Source organism: Anastrepha obliqua, chromosome 3 (genome assembly GCF_027943255.1).
Source record: "Anastrepha obliqua isolate idAnaObli1 chromosome 3, idAnaObli1_1.0, whole genome shotgun sequence".
Classification (NCBI taxonomy): domain Eukaryota; kingdom Metazoa; phylum Arthropoda; class Insecta; order Diptera; family Tephritidae; genus Anastrepha; species Anastrepha obliqua.
This window is the reverse complement of record NC_072894.1, coordinates 125,343,298-125,362,073: the sequence shown is the minus strand read 5'-3', so window position 1 is coordinate 125,362,073 and position 18,776 is coordinate 125,343,298. Positions and strand designations below refer to the sequence as shown.

Below are 18,776 nucleotides of genomic sequence, written 5' to 3'. Positions count from 1 at the left end.
CCAAAGCTGGGCAACACTGCAGTAGCAAAAGAGAGATTTGACTGCTGAAAGCAGAAGAACACCAACAATAACCGCAATCGGGGGCAATGCGACCAGATGTTAAAAAAAAGTAAAAAAACTAAATAAAATTGAGTGAATTATTGCACTAATTATTAAAAAATATATATTTTACAAAACTATAAACATTATATTTTAATTAAAACAGGCTAGAAAAATGTCATGAACAAAGAACTTAAACTCCGAGACTAAATAACAAAAAATGCTAAATCAAGTTACGAAAATGGTAATCTGGCCATATTGGTGCTAACCCGACGTTACTCATTGTCAAATAAAAAACCTTCACGACTAGACATTATAAAATTCGAACGCCTTAGGTTAGGACACACGAAAATAACACATGGCCATCTTATGAATAACACAAACCCATTATATTGTACTTGCAACACAGATATCTTAGTCACAGTAACTCATCTTCTACTGAGTTGCCCCCTGTATGCTACCTGTAGAGAACAAATATTCACTAACACAAACGCAATTTCACACCTCTCAGTCCCTTCTCTTGAGTCAATATCCCTAATAACAAAATTCCTCAAAAGAACCAATCTTTACCATAAGATTTAAAATAAAATTGTATCTACTAAGTTTAAGAATGGAAGTATGCATATGTATATAAAATTATCGAGCTTAAGGCCTCGCTGCTATAGCTCCTAACTTAAAATAGCTTATAAGATTTATGTTGTAAGCTAATTTTATATAAATAAATAAATTAAAACAGGCTAAAAAAATGTCATGAACAAAGAACTTAAACTCCGAGACTAAATAACAAGAAATGCTAAATCAAGTTACGAAAATGGTAATCTGGCCATATTGGTGCTAATACGACGTTACTCATTGCGTAACAATTTGCTGAGAGCAAAGTAACGGTACCACGATAGGCGCCATCTCATTATTCTCTCCATCATGTGTATGGGGGAGATATACTCTGTTAGCTAACTGAATGATTACTTCTCGCCGATTTGCGGAGAGTGTTATGAAACCGCAAATAATATTTATCAGAACCTTTCTCGTCATTTGTTGATTTAAGCCCTCAATGGGCACCAGACCCGTGACTAACAGAATGATAATCTCGCAGAAGCCCTACTTGATATGGCGGCCAATTTAGAATAGCCATGCAACAAGTACACAAGTGGACAGCATTGACGACCCCTGGCGTCGAACCAAGAACATTGATATGCCATCCTACTCAGCTCTTATTGTTAATGTTAATGTTTTTTTTTTGTAGAGTGCTTTGCAAAATTGACGCTATTGTTGGAGTCATTTGAGATATAGAGGCAGACAATCGTCAACAGAGGTTTAGAAAATCTGGTTGGCTGGGACGCTATTATAAAAAATATTTGCGTTGTGAAGCCAAAATAATTAAATAATATTATTTTTCGTTTATTTCATAATAATGTATTATTAAAATTATTAACAAAAAAAAAATATTATTAGAACTCCATTATTTCTCAACCCTATTTCGCAAACTTATTATTATTATTTTTTTTGTGGTAAATATTTATCCATCTTCATACCAACTCGTGATACGAATTATTGTTCAAGAAGCTCCAGATACAATTACCCATATTTTTTTTTCTCACTCCTCTCTCAGTCCTCAGAAGAAAAAAATGACAACTGGCGGCTCTTCGGCGGTAACGATTGCCAGTGATGGTTTCAGATGGTTTAGAGAGTTCATAATAGATGACACTCTTCTGACCCCACCAGATGCACAACATAACCTTTGAAGCATGCATTTTTTTTTAAATATATCCGTTTTTCATCGCCACTGACGATGTGATGCAGAAAACCTTTTCTTTTCTGCCGTTCAAGAAGCATCTCACACGTCACCAAATGTCTTTCGATATCCCTTCAATTGATGTGGCACCCAGTTACCTGCTTTCTGGACCATTCCCATCGCATGCAAACGTTTACCGACGGTTGATCTGTCATAATCTAACTCTTTAGACATATTATCGTAGTTGAGTATTTTCAAATTTTTTCGGGGCCACTTCGCGATCTTTATCACTCACGTCGAAATTGCCACTTTGGAAGCGTCGAAAGCACTCTTTGCAAGTTGTACTTGATGAGTGTGATTACCATAAATATTTATCAATATACGACACGTTTCAGCTGCACTTTTCTTTAAAGGGTAATAATGAAGTATGACTTCCTGCAAATGCTGTTTTTTCGGGACGAACATAGATATTTTTTCGGGACGAACATAGATATACCTACACCTTCAAATCACCAGTATATTACTAGAGCGAAAACAAAAATAGTATCAGAAGCGACACCCCTTTTACGAGGGCGGAAACTTATTCCCATACCCAATAATTGGCGCTTACACCTTTTTTGGATGTTTGGCCGAGCTTCTCCTCCTAATTGTGGTGTGCGTCTTGATGTTTATTTTATAAATGGAGGGACCTACAGTTTTAAGCCAACTCCAAATGGCAAATATTTTTTTTTTTTTAAGAACTTCATGGCAGAAATATACTCGGAGGTTTGCCATTACCTACCGAGGGGCGACCGCTATTAGAAAAACTTTTTCCTCATTTTGGTGTTTCACGGAGATTCGAGACTAAGATCGAACTAAAGGGCATTAAAGTCTTTAAGCAGCTCGTTTTAGAGGTACCCTTTACTGAGTGGCAAAAGTGCTTTGAAAAATTGGTTCAAGCGAAGGAAGAATATTTCCGAAAACAAAGCCATTTTCATTACTTTTTTACTGTGTTTCCATTATTAGGCGCAATGTGAGTGTTCCATTTAAAGGCAACCCTCGTATCGACTTCAATATGTAAAGAGGCAGCAGTTTTTCTATGTTGGGAACTTCAATTCCAAAAATCTAAATTAACCACAAATTGGCGCAATGTAGTCATTCAAATGAGTATACACATATGCATATGTATGTACATATGCATGCATGTGTTATGTTATGAATGTGTTAAGTTAACGAACAAGCCCACTGGTGGACTAACAAAAAGCTTCTAACGGCCAAAGATAAATCAAATTAAAGCTTTGATATGCATACATACACACGTAATTTACGCAAGATGTAGATATGTGTGTGTATAAGAGAAATAAATACGAGCATAGTTAAGTACCCGAAATAATACAAACGTCCGTTAAGCTACTATTTGGTTTCAAAAAGTTCATCTGTGGGGGATGCTAGCAACAGTGACATATTTGTATGTACACACATGAAAAATTTATATTTAGCATAAGTAGGTAAAAGACTGCGGCAAATGAAGAAGCAAATACAAAGCAATACTGACCCACAAAGGCGAAGAACATCTAGAGAATACAGCGACGGGGTGAAGTAATACTACAGGCATTACGCCTATTCCCACTGTTACGGGTAAAGTAAATTTTGTTAATTTTGTATTTACAGCACCTCGAACTCTAAAACAATTGTTACAATATTTTATAAATCAGTGGCAACACCGCATAGTTTGAAAGTTCAGCAAGGAGTGAAATGTGCTTTTGACATTTCAAAATCAAAATAAAAGGGAACGAAAGGGCTGAAGCAGCGGAAAGCAGGCAAGTTTTCTTTATTTTCTTATGAATTTGTACTGAATTAAGTTTTTCTCTTCACAAGTGTACTTATACATTTGACTTCAGGTATGTTTTTGAAAGAGCAGCCTTTATAAATTATAGAAAAATATTTCCACTATCGGTTAACAACTTCGTTTCTTTGTTTTTCGAGATTTTTGTTTACCATTGCTAAGTACTCGCGAGGATCTATTGTTACTTGCGACTTATCGGCATTTGTCAGATTTTTCATTAATTCCTCACCAAATTAGTGGCTGCCAATGGATTACCGCAGACATTCCTGTTTTCAGGCCTGGCACATTTTCACTTACAAGGGATTAACGCAGCTTGAAAACTCCGGTAGTTGTTGACAATGGCAAGTGATGACATCTCAAATATTTATATAAAAAGAGACAATGTAGGAAAATTGCCTCAATAGAAGGAAGTAAAAATACTTTTACTTTCAACACTTACAATAACAAAACCCGCACATTACATTTACACAGCTCCTGCCCACGTGCCATAAATTGACATATCAATAAGTGTGTAAATGGGTGTGTGAATGTTTCTGCACGTCAGCACATCCTTGTCAGCACCAGTGCTCTTTAAGTAGATGTAAGGCAAATGTGTCGGCTTTTTGTTTGTGTTGTGTTCACTTATGTAACTATGTATATTTGTTGTCATTTCCAAGTGTTGTTGATCACGTGCATCCATCCATACATGCATTTGAATGTGTGCATATATGTTTGTATACAAAGAGAAATGTGTATTTCTTTCCACAGCCCGAAGTAGTGACATAAACAAAAACACTGGACAGAATGGTTGTTTTCAATGTATGAATGAGTGCTCAGGTAAGCCAGTGTCACTGAGTAGACAGTGCGTAAATTATGATAAACAGAAGCATTGGTGAGTGTACAGTTGAGTTCATGTAATCCGGACACGAAAAAGTGAATTGTTTGCTGTATTACAATACTTTTTTATATGCCATTGTTTTAATAATTCTTTTTAAATAATAAATAGTAAAATTAGTACAAAAGATTTCTGAAAAAGTGTGTACACTTGAATACAGAAATATTTTAGTTTTTCCATATTTTACATTTTTACATCTAGGGTATTACCAAGCCAGGCAACTGCCGAATCTTCTATTTCGGAAAAACAACTTCCTACCTGAAGAAAAAATTTTTTTTCAAGAATTTTTTTAAAACTATTTGCTTGTATAACAACACAACCACAGAGTTTGGTTTGCACGTGACTACCTGTCGGTTGGCCCGGATTCTAAGCGCAAGTGTGATTTACGAATTGATGAAAAAGCTTAATATTTCGAGAATGTTTACCGCACGATCAATCGTTTTTTCCAAACGTCTGAAGTGACAGATAGAAAAAAAAGTGGTCGTCCCCGCGTGGTTGGAACCAGTGCAACCATAAAAGTCGTTCGAGAAAGAACTCGCAGAAATCCTCTTAGAAAGCAGAAAATTATGTCCAGGAAAATGAATGTCAAGACAAATTAGAGATGGTCTTCAAATGAAAGCCTTCTGTCACTCAACTGGTCATCTTTTGACAAGGCGCTTGAATTAGGCTCGACAGATGCAAGCAGCTTCTTCGGTGGCACACGGTCAACGGCCATGAAAATATGATTTTCACAGATGAGAAAATTTTCACAGTTGAAAAACTTTTTAATAAGCAAAACGGCAAAATCTATACTTCTAAAGACGCAAAAATTGTTGTTCCAAGTGTTCAGCGTGGCCACAATCCAGCCTCCGTTATGGTTTGGTGGTGAGTGTCTTGTAAAGGCGTTACATATCTTAATTTCTGCGAAAAAGGGGTTAAGACCGGGCGGAAATCTTAGAAGGGGTCGGGGAGCAATTGATCTCTTCAATGGAGAGCATTGTATCGTCCAGAAAGATTCCGCTCCAGCCCGTAGGACAAAAACCACCCCGCAGTAGCTGAAAAACAATATTCCTGGGTTCATAGCAGAAGAAAATTGGCCTCGCAGAAATTTGGAGTCTCAAAAAATATTTGGTTCGAGCAGCACCGTCAATATCCATGAAAGCTGTTCGTGCAATAGCTGAATGACCTAATGGTTGAAGACTTGCCTAAAAGCAAATGGTGACCATTTCGAATGAAAATTTAAATTTTGTGTTTTTAATATTTACATGTTTACATAAAACTAGCTTCTTTAAGGGGGGCCTCTACTGTAAAACTTAAAAAAAAATCGATTTTTTACTTTTTGTTGTAACATACTCAGAAACAACTCCAGAATGTTCCATGAAAATCTTAAAAAGAAATCTTGAATAGTTTTCAAGTTATAAAAGTTTTAGCAAAGCAGGTATAAACTGAGCGCTCGAGCGGTTTACGGTCATATGCGCTTGATCAAGAGATAAGACGTTCCCTACTCCAACCTTCTACTTGGTTACCCATGTCAGAATATCTATAGATTCTTTTGACCTTGAAAATGCTCATTGGATATTATTTCGGATAAAAGAATAAAGCATTAAGAGAGGGGAGCAATATTGTGGATTATGCAAGAATTAAAAATCGAAATTGGCGAGCGCAGCTATGAATATGCGATTTTCGTCCACAATCGTCGTGAGAAGAAAAAGGTTAAACGTCGCTCTGAATCCACCTACGAAGCCCGAAAAGCTCGTACAGAGGCTCTTCTTGAAGAGGATAATGAAATATTAAGAGCAGACGAAATGTTATATGGGGCAGGAATAGCTGATTAAGCTGTAAGTATATTATGAAAAATTGTTTAAGCGTGTTTTTCTCGAAACCACGTTTTCAAAATTGCCCACATCACAGCTCCGTGAAAAATTAACATATCAAGCTCAAACTTTGATAGTATATTTTTAACAATATTTACTAGTTTTTAAAGCTATGGTGGGAAAAAATTTATTATTTATAACCCCTTTTTTAATAACAAAATGACAACAAAAAAATGTTGATTTTTTAAAAAACTTCAAAAATTTTACAAAAAAATTTTTTTTTTGCAAGTAATAGGCTTAACAACTAAAAATAATGATATATAATAAAAAAAATTTGGTTTTTTTCATTTCAGATTTTTTTTAAATGCGCGACAGTGTGGGCAGATTTCAAAAGGCGTTTCGGGGGAGCGGCTGTACAGCTGCCATTTTGAAATGAAAATAAATTTAAAAAATTTTTTTGTACACTCAAGACCTGTGTTTATGTAACCCTAAACTTTTTTTTACTAATTAAATTAATACAAGTATGAAAACAAAATCCATGAAAATTTGATTTTTACAGTAGAATCCCCCCTTAAAGAAATTATAATTTCTTATCTATAACGGGCTTAATTTGTAACAGAACTTATGGCAGGACTAAGTACAAACAAAAGGAAAGAACAATGTGTATGTAAAGAAGAGTATGCGAAAGCAATAAAAGCTGCCAAGCACAAGAAGTTATACACACACACACACGCTATCTTGTCACGGTGTCGTTCGCATAAAAACTACATTTGGAGGCTTTATTTTCATTTTGTGCTTTCACAATTTAACATCCGGCTCTTTGATTAGATTAGATTTGATGTGCGCTTGGCCTCAAGGTCTTTTGTGGTCTCTACATACCACATTATCTTATCGAAATTCAGTTCCCCTAAGATGGAGCTGGGTTGGACTGAGCGTATGTACCTTTCCTCTCGCTGTGATTGGCCGAGATGTCTCAACATTCTCCGCGCTATGGCGCTGCATTCAAGGTGAATGTATGTACATTGAAGTCTCTTGTGATTGGTCGCGGCCAAATCCCGACAATATGCAGATGGCTTCGCCGTCTGCAGTGGCCTGCGATAATGCACGTGAGCATTCTCAGTTTATCCTTAGGGAGAGTTATCAGTTTCCTAAATCTATTCTGATTGTATCGCCCCAGTTAGAATTGCGACTGGCGTAGTCCCATAAGTTGGTGCGAGCTAACTCCTCTCCGCCTTAGCACTTCACTCCTAAACTTCTCCTTTATGGTGTGTTGTCCTATAGGAAGGCAGAGATCTGGCTCTACATTTTCATTAGTTCGTTTAATTTTAACTTTCAAATTACTATATTTTGAAGGCATTCATTGAAATTTAAAAACATGTAATTTCTCCTCCTTTTGTTTGCTTTGTTTATTTCCTTACACTGTTATTGTGCATGACACTGCCCTTATCAAAATCGCGAAAGATGAAGTAACGGTTTTCGAAAGGCGCCACCTTGGGTATTCAATTCGCCTTGTACTCGGAACTAATAAATTTAATTTTCAAGAATGATAGAAAAAGGAAAAGTGAGCCTAACTTTCCCAAGACATAATTGTAGATGAGCTGTATGAGAAAAATAAAGAATTGTGAACAAATTTGACAAGTAAGGTTAGAATTATGCAAAATTGGGAAGAAAATAGAAAGAAAGCGTCTTTGAGCAAATTACAATATTGTCAGCTCACGCTCCATCAGCCACAACAAAAATGTCAGCTCAACGACTGATTTTGTGAAATTCATGGAGAGTAGAGCAGAGAACTTCTGTATTCTCTGGTTGAATTGAAACAAAGTCACTCTTCTCTAGTTCTAGTCTGCTTTTTGTGTTGTTTAACCAACTACCGAAATTGACGTTGTCAAAAAAAGTCGATCCTGTGCTAACTATGGTACGTGTAATTTATCGAGGAGGATTCAGCGCACCAGACAGGTCGGGAAAACCCTGAGTCATGGTCAGTACGACGAACATAGTTACGTATAGACCGACGCAAGTTACATCACACTAGTGAAGTAGTCATACACTGGGTATAATGAACTTTTGAGTACAAGCTTTTAATTTTCCAAATTTTCCATCTCAAACAAAAAAGCGATCAAACCAATACCACTTTCAGCACTTAAGATATCAGATAAGATTTTCCAATTGAAGGCAGCAATTAAATATTCTTCAAACGCTCCACTAATTCCATTTTAATTATTTATCAATACATTTCGGACATGTTGTTGGCAATGAACATAAGCTATTATCTCCCAAGCAGCATGCAGCCATTCGCTCTTACTTTAAAAAAACAAAAAAACTCTCATTTCGTTTAAGAATCTAAAAAGAAGCCAATGAGAGATTAAAGGCCAATTGCTACTGTGATTACAGAACTAATGAATCGTTCATCAATCCACAATCGAGTTTTTTTGCATGCGAATCGCGTCAGTTACACATATGTACATACATAGGCATATATATAAGTACACATATAACTAACGCATTCGTTGCAGTGCATGTGCACGTAGTATTTTCGTATTAGTTATGTACATATGTATGTATGTTTATATAATCGGTTGTGTTTTGCTTATCAGTTGTTGCTATTTTTGTTTATTCTTGTTCTCATTGATAACTATATTACAATCGATCGATTGCCGTTTAAGCATCGCATAAATATATAGTTGATGCTCTTAATCGCTGGCAAAATTAAATATCCTCACAGCAAATCATTTCCCGTAAATTTCACAGACTTTGGAGTGTCTAAATAATTGCTGCCGGATTTATTTTTACCAACAGCATAAAAAATTTATAGCATGCAAATACGTAAGTATGTATGTATATGTTATCTATACATACTCGCACATACGCTTATACACATTCAGCATACTGTAACAAGTTAAGTTGTCTCTCGCCTCTAGCAGTTTGTTGCATCCTGCCTTACACCTATTTTTGTGGCAAGCGTTGCACTTTAGTTGATGTCTCTGTTTTATTTTTAGCTGGACATAACAGCAACACTTCTGTGGAGATAATTTTGAGTGTTTCTGGCTGTGCCATCGAATGATTTCGATAAAGAACTGTATTTTCAGAATTTTTGCTTGATATTTTACCAAGACACGAAGGTTTTATTGACTTTGCGCCTTTTTTACCGTACAAGTTTTGTTAGCGCCCAGATTTCATATAACAGCAGTGATTTTAATGAATCAAGTTCGACTTGAAAAGAGAATTTTGTTCAATGAAAGTTAACGCACTTTGATGGTTTTTGTATTAAATTAAAGATATGAGAACCCACTCGTCCTCAAACTGGTGCATAACTCGGATTAAAGAATTCCAACGAAATGGACTGAACATTTCTGAAAACAACGGACATATCAAAAAAACCTAAAATTAAGTAAATGAGTGGATTTAGGTGAAGTTACATACCAATGCTTTGCTAAGATCTATCTACTTATGCTGCCGTAGCCATAACGCCAGCCGCAACATAACAGCATCTGTCGATTAGTCATGCCGTAACCATAAACAGCTGATTATATACAGCTGATGAATATATAATTAATGACAACATTTGCATTTTGTCACAAAAACATTTTCCACTAAGTCAATTAATTTTTCGTCGTTAATTCCTAATATTCAAATTTGTATCGCGAATATCAAAATAAATGTAAAGTATTTCACAGCTGCTTATGGTTACGGGGGAAAACCATAATTCAATAGAAACATACAGCTACGGTTATGGTTATGATGTTATGGTGCGGCACCTATAAACGTTTACAGTGTTGCCCATGTGTTTGATTAGAGCAGCTGATTGCTACGGTTATGGTTATGGCTAAGGTACGGCATCACTAATTGCAGCTTTAAATATATGAGGCTTTTAAAAAAATGTATGACTTAGTGAATGAAATATGTATTTTATATAACTTGCGAGTCGAACAGTCGACTCCTAGCTCGGAGTCAAAGAATCATCGTTAGCAGATGAAGAGATTTAGCTCCCTGCGTTGTGGATAGGTTAAACTCTACTTATCTATGCTTGACATTGACCTACTCCACATACAGCTATGAATAGAGAATAGCGCACTTCCGCACAATAACATAAAAGTATGATGTCCACAAGAATTTTACTGGATGACCTAGCAAAACAGTTATTTTTACAACTCTATTATTTTACTTTATTATTATCAAAAAAAAAAAAAAACGGGAAATAATTAATAATTTAATATGTATCTCCAACTATAAGGAATTCGAAAAATCGGAATTGATCACATTTTGAATTGGATACTGGAGAAGATAAATAGAAATTAGTTATTTCAAATTGGTAATTTTTTTTATTAATTTCTTATTCACCTGTCTGGTAAACTTTCCATTAATTTTTGCCACCTCTCCAAAATAATAGAGTTCGACGCTTCCTGTACTCCTTGCCATTTCATTTCATTCATTTTCATCTAAATTTTTTTTTGCCCAACCTTGACCACAGGTTGTGTGGTTCCACAGATTTTTAATAGAGTTAAGTTCGGCGCTTTGCCCTGGCCATTCCAAAATTGAAATTTATTCTTTGGAAAACTAATTTTTTACCACTTTTGCTGTATACTTGAGATCGCTATCAGCCATGAATAACCTGTTTAGTGACTTGTAGCCGAAGGAATATGGCTCCATCAAGTTTTTTAGAGTATCAAGATAACAAAATTATCTATACCGCCATTTATTCTTACTACTGGTCCAACTCCTGTCAAGAAAATGATCCCCAAACTTTCAAGTTACCCCCATTATTCTTTAAGCGATTTGCTGTGTGCCGGGGTTCGAACTCCTGGTTTTTCCACTATGAGCAAAAATCTCCATCGTAAAGTCCATGCTTAAATCATACTAATTTTAGTTTCGTCCGTAAAAAGTATTCGTTTCCAGAATTTTACGTCTTCGCTTCTATTGGCATTTGCAAACGACATATTCATATTTTTATTTGACAGTAGCGGATTTTCTCTGCTGACACGCCCATAAACTTTATTTTGATTAAGGCGTCTTCACACAAGTCTGCTTGATATACTCGTATTCAGGCCACATTTCTCATTTATTTCCAGCGTTACCGCTCGAAAAGACTTAAAAGGGTCTCGCCTACATTTTTTAACAATGATCTTGTCCTGCTGTATTGTAGTATTTCGCGCTAGATTCTCTCGAACTTTCTTTCTTTTAAGCATATTTTTGTCTGCACTAATACATTTAATACCATTGTAAACCATTTTACCTGAACAACCCTTTATTTCTGCAATTTTTGTTTGTTTCGTACCTTTTTCGTAAAGGTCGCAAATAATGTTTTTCTTTTCAATTTTTCTTTCCATTTTCGTGCACAATATCGATTTTAAAAGAAGCAATTATATTTGCAATTATAACAACTAAGAATTTACCGAAAAAATTAGATGTAACTCTTTAACTAATGATTGAAATGAATGAAAAGGCGTTAATATGCATTTCGAGTGAAATATAGCAAATCGAAACATTAATGTTAGCAGGACTTATTGTCCGATATTAAAGAGAAGTTATTCATAGCATAACATTAACAGAAAAATATGGTAAATACGAATATCAGTTAGTCTTCTAAGAAAGAACAATTCGCATGGAGGACACTATAAATACGCTATTTCCATAGCTGATGTATGATATGATACATACTTATATATTAGTTTTGTGAAAAGGAAATACATTACTTTCTCGGTCGATGACTGTAGTGGTCGATATCTCGTAAAGTATCTATCAATCTATTTGAAGTTTATGCTTTTTATCAAGGTGACATTTCACACTAAAAAATTCTTTTGCTGTTTTTTGTTTGTTCCATTGAGTGTGAGTTACAGAGTGTTAACAATGTTAGTAGTCGTAGCATCGCCCAGGAGATAAAGATCGACCATAAAACATGGATTTCTTTTTCCCCAAACTAATATACATATACTATATATAAAAATAATAAAAAAGGGAAATATTTAACAGTATGGTGGAGTGGGTTCTGCAAATTTTAAAGTAGAAACTGTTGGCCTAAGGAAAACTTGATTGAACTGCTGATCGCTTAATATAACCAACTTTGTATGCCCTCCATAAGCAACAAAGAGGCCCTATAAGGTATGGATGTTGACGATATGCGGTAACTCGAAGCTGTCCAACCTTCTAGAAGCATCAGTGATATCTTCAAGTTCCTAAAGTTGTGCAACATTTTAGATGTGTGTGCGCGTAAGTATTTATTAAATTTAAAGTAACCTCTATCTGAAAGCTGGCTGTGGATTAATTATTCATAATTGATTCTCATGTAAATAAATAAATTAATAGATAAATAACTAGTCGTTTTCTTAACATTCAAAGAAGAGTTAAACTTTAGAAAATTATTTACTTGTATATATAATTTAAATTCAAAAAGAAGCATATCTTCACACATTCTTCACATTCCATAAATAAAGTTCAACAAAGCCCCTTTGAACAACAAGCGCATCACGTCAGGTCTTATTACTGCATACATTTTGAATCCATCTGCACATAAATGAAAATTGGCTTTCTTTTCAAATATCGCTGATAAATAGAACGAATAACGGCGAACAATGACTGCAGAAAGCCAACTTGGGGAAAACCCGAAGCGGCATAAAAAATATTGTGAAAATGTATTGCCAAGGAGAAAATTGCCACTTTTCAATTTATTTGAATTAACTTTTGCATGAATATTTGCTTTATATAGGGTTTTTCAGTAAGAGCGCTTCAACTTTTGAACTTTTTCGAACGAAACATAAACGGTTTGACTTTTTTAACTTTTTTTTTTATTATCGAGTTTGAACATATACATTTAAGTATGAAATTCGATTTCTTTTGCATGACCACCGCGTGCACGTTTTACGAAGTCCAATCGTTGAACCCAATTTTCGACCACTCTTTTGCATAAATCGGCCGGAATTCCAGCAATTTCGAGTTCAATATTGGCTCTGAGCTCACAAATCGTCGCCGGCTTGTTACTGTAGACCAATGACTTCACATAACCCCAAAACGGGACGGCTTGTTAAATGGACCGTAAAATGGCCGTAATGCTCTTAAAGTAGCAGCAACAGAACGATTATTTTCATAAAAAATTTGCACGATTTGCAATCGTTGCTCAAGTGTGTAGCGTTCCATGATGAAATGTATACTAATGAAGTTTACAAATGACAAGCGAAAAATAAAAAATATTGCGTCGTTCGCCCTCCCTGTCGGAAAAAAATTGAAGCGCACCTATTGAATAACCCTATATAAAAAATTTATTTAAATAATTGCTTCTGTATGTATGTATACGAGTATATTACAGAATCCAAAAATCATATTTATATGGCAAGTACAATTTAAAAGCAGCGTATTTTGAGAGCTTGACGTTTATCACACGCTGAAGGGGTAGTGGAAAGACAAGCGGGCCAACTTTGCGTTAGCTCATTTCATTTAGTCCTTGTATTTTGTAATTAATGGGTTTTTAAATTTTAAATACAGTTGCCGTTGAAAATGTCTCGCTTCCCACATATTTATTTATACATTTTTTTTCCAGTTCTCTACTTATTATTTGCACGTTTTCCTAATTATGAAGGATATACCTTCTACTCAAATATGAACGAGACGAACACACTCGAGCTTGACTTGTTTACAGTAGCACAGAAAATAAACTATGTCACATATCACGCTGAAATTTGCCATGTAAGCTTATAACAGTCCTACCAAAAAACAAAAAATTTATTTTTGCCATATGTCATCCGCGGACCGTTTTATTGATACCGTCTCGTTCATATTTGAGCAGAAGATATGTATATTTACGGCGGCTGCCGTAGCTGAATGGGTTGGTGCGTGACTACCATTCGGAATTCACAGAGAGAACGTAGGTTCGAATCTCGGTGAAACACCAAAATTAAGAGAACGTTTTGTCTAATAGCGGTCGCCCCTCGGCAGGCAATGGCAAACCTCCGAGTGTATTTCTGCCATGAAAAAGCTGCGCTGCTGTCGGAGTCGGCTTAAAACTGTAGGTCTCTCCGTTTGTGGTACAACATCAAGACGCACACCACAAATAGGAGGAGCAGCTCGGCCAAACACCCAAAAAAGGCGCTCAAACGCGCCAATTATATATATATATATATATATATATTAGGGTGGTCCAAAAAAAAATTTGTATGCTGCCGCCCCCCAAAATAGTAAAGAATGAAAAATAAAAAGACCCGTATTTTTTTTTTTTTTAATCAGACCATATTTAATGGTGCCGCCGGGGCTTTGAAATATCCCATGTATTTTGCATGGGAAAAAAATACTTTTTCGTAGATTTCATGTAAAAACCTGGAAAATGAATATATTTTAACCGGATAACTCAGTTTCTCTTCATAATTGGTCAGGGAATAACAACCAATTATGAAATAATTAATTTTTTTTGTATTAACTATTTTCATAAAAGTAATATAAAATATTGTTTTTCGATTTTTTCTTAGATTTTCGTTTTATGGGGGCTTTTTGGGGTTCTATAAAAAATAGTTAATACAAAAAAATTAATTATTTCATAATTGGTTGTTATTCCCTGACCAATTATGAAGAGAAACTGAGGTATCCGGTTAAAATATATTCATTTTCCAGGTTTTTACATGAAATCTACGAAAAAGTATTTTTTTCCCATGCAAAATACATGGGATATTTCAAAGCCCCGGCGGCACCATTAAATATGGTCTGATTAAAAAAAAAAAAAATACGGGTCTTTTTATTTTTCATTCTTTACCATTATGGGGGGCGGCAGCATACAAATTTTAATATAAATTTTTTCCCATGCATTTTTGGACCACCCTAATATATATATATATATATATTATTTTATTTTGGCAAACAATATGTAATATTTGCCATTTTAATGCAAAAACAAATACTCCAAAAAAATTTTATCAGGCGCAACTGTACATATTAAGTCTATGGAAAAACCTATTGAAAATCTCTAACGCAGAAAATCACCCACGCATGCATTTTCATACTTAATTGTTGATATTATCAATATTTTAGTTATGTGAGCTCAAGGACTAGAATTGATTACCTTTAGAAAAATCAACTACAATTTCCAAAGATGATACGGCCCAATATTTTTCTTGAGCTAAAACTCTCTATCAACGATTTTAGAGGTAGACAAATGAGGCAAACCAGTCGAAAAATTCACTATCACCTTGGAAGGAAAACTGAGAAAATGTGCGAACTAGATTTATATAAAATTTATAATTTCAAGAAATTTTGATATTACCAATTCGTAGCCAAATTGTCGCTGTTAACTAGAATTCATCGGCACGCTTTGCCGAATTTGCCGGTACTTGGTTTTATTTATAGAACTGTCACCCACAATTTTCCACAAATATGTACATGTATGTATGTACGTATTTATATGTATTTTATAAAACTTTTTATTTTCAATATTTGAACACAGTTTACACATAAATTCTGAAGCTGTTTGTTTTATGAAGATGAATATTTAATTTATCTCCATTTATTTCAATGAAATTATTTTTGTAAAACAATTTTATATTTTTTTTTACCGCACGCGATTCTATTAAAATGTATTTAAACACTTTCAAATGACATAGACACGATTTGTTGTCCTCTATTTTGATCGACATTCAAAGCATTCGTATACGCTTTTTTTAACACATTTAAAATTGTACGCGCGGCTTTTAACAAACACGTTTGCACGCACGCAAACAAAACTCACGATGTACTGATGTTGTTTGCTCAGACTCGAAAACTTTTATTAATGAAGTGAAATGAAAAAAAAAATTGAAAAATAGCACACAGAATCTGTGAGAGGAATACTCAAAGCGTTGGCACTGGATGATAACAGAGCGCAAAAGTCGAGAGTGAGTGAAAGAGAGAGAGAGCGAGCGCGAGAGAGAGTAAAGAGAACAGTTTTGAGCAAGACCAGAGCAAGTTGGTGATCTCTGCAATGATCATTAGCAGAAAAATAGAAAATCAATTGCCGGGGGATGATGTTAAGCCATTTGTAATCCACAAATACCATCCATGTGTGTATAGAGCGTAGAAAGGTGGCCAGGCCATTGAAAAGTAAAAGTATAAAGGTCAGATATTGCAAATAATAATAATTTTTGTCATGTTTACACGTACATGTGTATACTTGCATGTATCCGGTGTTTTTTTAGCTGCATGAGAACTGCCCATATCTATTACTATGGTTTGATAGCTGTGAATGGCAAACAGTTTTAACGTTCCCGTAAAGTAATAGCTTAGACAGACGGCGGCGTTAACCAGGATTAACGATTTAATTATTTCAGGAATTAAATGAAACTGAGCGGATTGACAATTGGACTTAATTCTTATAATTTAAGGGGACTAGAAGAATTTTCGATGGTAACTTTGCCAAAAAATGACAGTTAGTATATATTTTGAATGAAAAATAATGACACTTTTAAAGAGAAGAACAAGAAAGACTGAAAACAATCATTGCAGCATCAAAATTGTAAAACAATATGATGATTACAACAGGAGTAAGTATTTTATACCATTTTCGTTTGATTTTTAAGTTTAAAAACGCGTTTTTCTAATTTCAGATGGCAAGCTGAAAGAACCGTTCAACCTGGACGAAGAGAAACGAACAGGCATTCATAACCAAATGGCGAGAAGGAGAAAATAAATAATTATTTTTTGGTATGAGAGCAGATAATACCAGTATTTGTCGCCTGCGATCCATCTTTTACTGACAAACCTATCCTCCAATAAACAAATGCGCTGTTTACCAAACCGAGTAACAACCGTCTGTCACACTACAATTTTAATCAGAATTAACTGCACCAGTTTATCCCGATTAACCCCGCCGTTTGTCTAGGCTACAAAGCTTGGCAAGTCATCATGAATCGATTAATGCCAGAGCAACGTTTCCAAATTGTGGAAATTTACTTTGGAAAGAATAAGTCTATTCTCGAAGTTCATGGAGCGAAGTGTTAACGAAGTCGCCGAAATGTCGATTCGTCGTCATTTTCAACTGGTCGGCCCGTCCTTGTCCTTCGACTACGTGCTTATAAAATACAGCTCGTGAACCCAAATGAGCATCACTTGCGGCGCATTTTGGCTTATTGGGCTCATTAAGTTTTATTGGAAAAAGTAGTAAAAAAATAAACTGATCGAATAGACATATCGCACCCTAAATACAAAAAAGTCACAACTCAAAATGTGCCTTCTGCTCAAATATGAACGAGACGTTATCAATAAAACGGTCCGCGGATGACATATAGAAAAAATAATTTTTTTGTTTTTTGGTAGGACTGTTATAAGCTTACATGGCAAATTTCAGCGTGATATGTCACATAGTTTGTTTTCTGTGCTACTGTAAACAAGTCAAGCTCGAGTGTGGAAAATTTTGAGTTGTGACCCTTTTGTATTTAGGGTGCGATATGCTTGGTATCAAATTCAGAAAATAAATGCCATGGAATTAAATACCAGATTATAATAAAATTGCATTCCATTCAAACAATTTTTCTGTTTTCCATCATCATTTTAAGTTCTCATGCTCTTAAAAACACTCTAAATGTATGCTCATATGTGCATGGAACTACTAACAACAATTCGAGCCTGATTAAGGGTCTGATAAAATCGTCGCTACTTAAAACTTAATTAGCGCAGACTTAATTCAACTTAAGAAATTGGCAACAGTTACACGACACTTCAATGTTTGGCTTTCGTATTCTCTTATAAATGGCATGTTTGTTGAACAGTTCGGCACTTTACCAGAACCGTACCCGTATGTAGCTATTGAGTTTTGGTTTTTCCCCGTAACCATAAGCAGCCTTACTGAAGTATTATATAATTAATGACAATATTACACGGATAATTTTCACTAAGTGAATTCACTTTTCGTCGTTATTTTCTGATATTTTAGATTTTATCGCAAATATCAAAAGAAATGTAAAGTACCATATTTCACAGCTGCTTACGGTTGCCGGGAAAAACCAAAATTCAATATACGGTTATGGTTATGGCGTTATGGTGCGGCACCTATAAACGTTTACAGTGACGCCCATGTATTTGATCGGACCAGCTAATTGCTATGGTTACGGTTATGATTTCCACTAATCGCAGATTTAAGGGGGGACCCTCATTTATCGGGTCAAAAAAATCGATTTTTTGGAAATAATTTTAATCTATTCTACAACTATTTAAGAATATACTTTCAAAATTTCAAGTCGATATCTGTATTTTTGAAGGAGTGACAAAATTTTTAACAGGACGCGACGGATGGCCTGATCGCCTGTATCCAAAACTTTAAACGCGTTTTTCTCGAAACATCATTTTTCGATTTTGTGTACACAATTGAGAACGCTGTATTGAACCAATCAGGCTTTACAATAGCTCATTTTAAAGATAATTAAATTGTTTTCAATGTGACATTAAGTGTTTTTTTTTAAAAAAAGATTTTCATATTTTTTTGTAATTTTAAAGTCAATTTTTATGCATGAAAAATCACTTTTAACATAAAACTGGGTAAAAAATATCAATTTCGAAATTTTTTTTTTA

At 34.9% G+C, this 18,776-nt stretch overlaps 1 protein-coding gene across 6 annotated transcripts in view; it reads right to left on the bottom strand.

Annotated features, from left to right (window-relative positions):
• Positions 1–18,776, bottom strand: part of LOC129241850 (pericentrin) — a 93,305-nt gene that overhangs the window by 38,738 nt on the left and 35,791 nt on the right. Inside the window, exon 1 of one of the 6 annotated variants that reach the window (XM_054878389.1) lies at positions 15,502–15,760. The exons of the other annotated variants lie outside the window; for them this stretch is intronic. The gene's annotated coding sequence lies outside the window, so the exon portion shown is untranslated. Of the gene's footprint in view, positions 1–15,501; positions 15,761–18,776 lie in introns of those variants that run through there. 6 annotated transcript variants of the gene reach the window in all.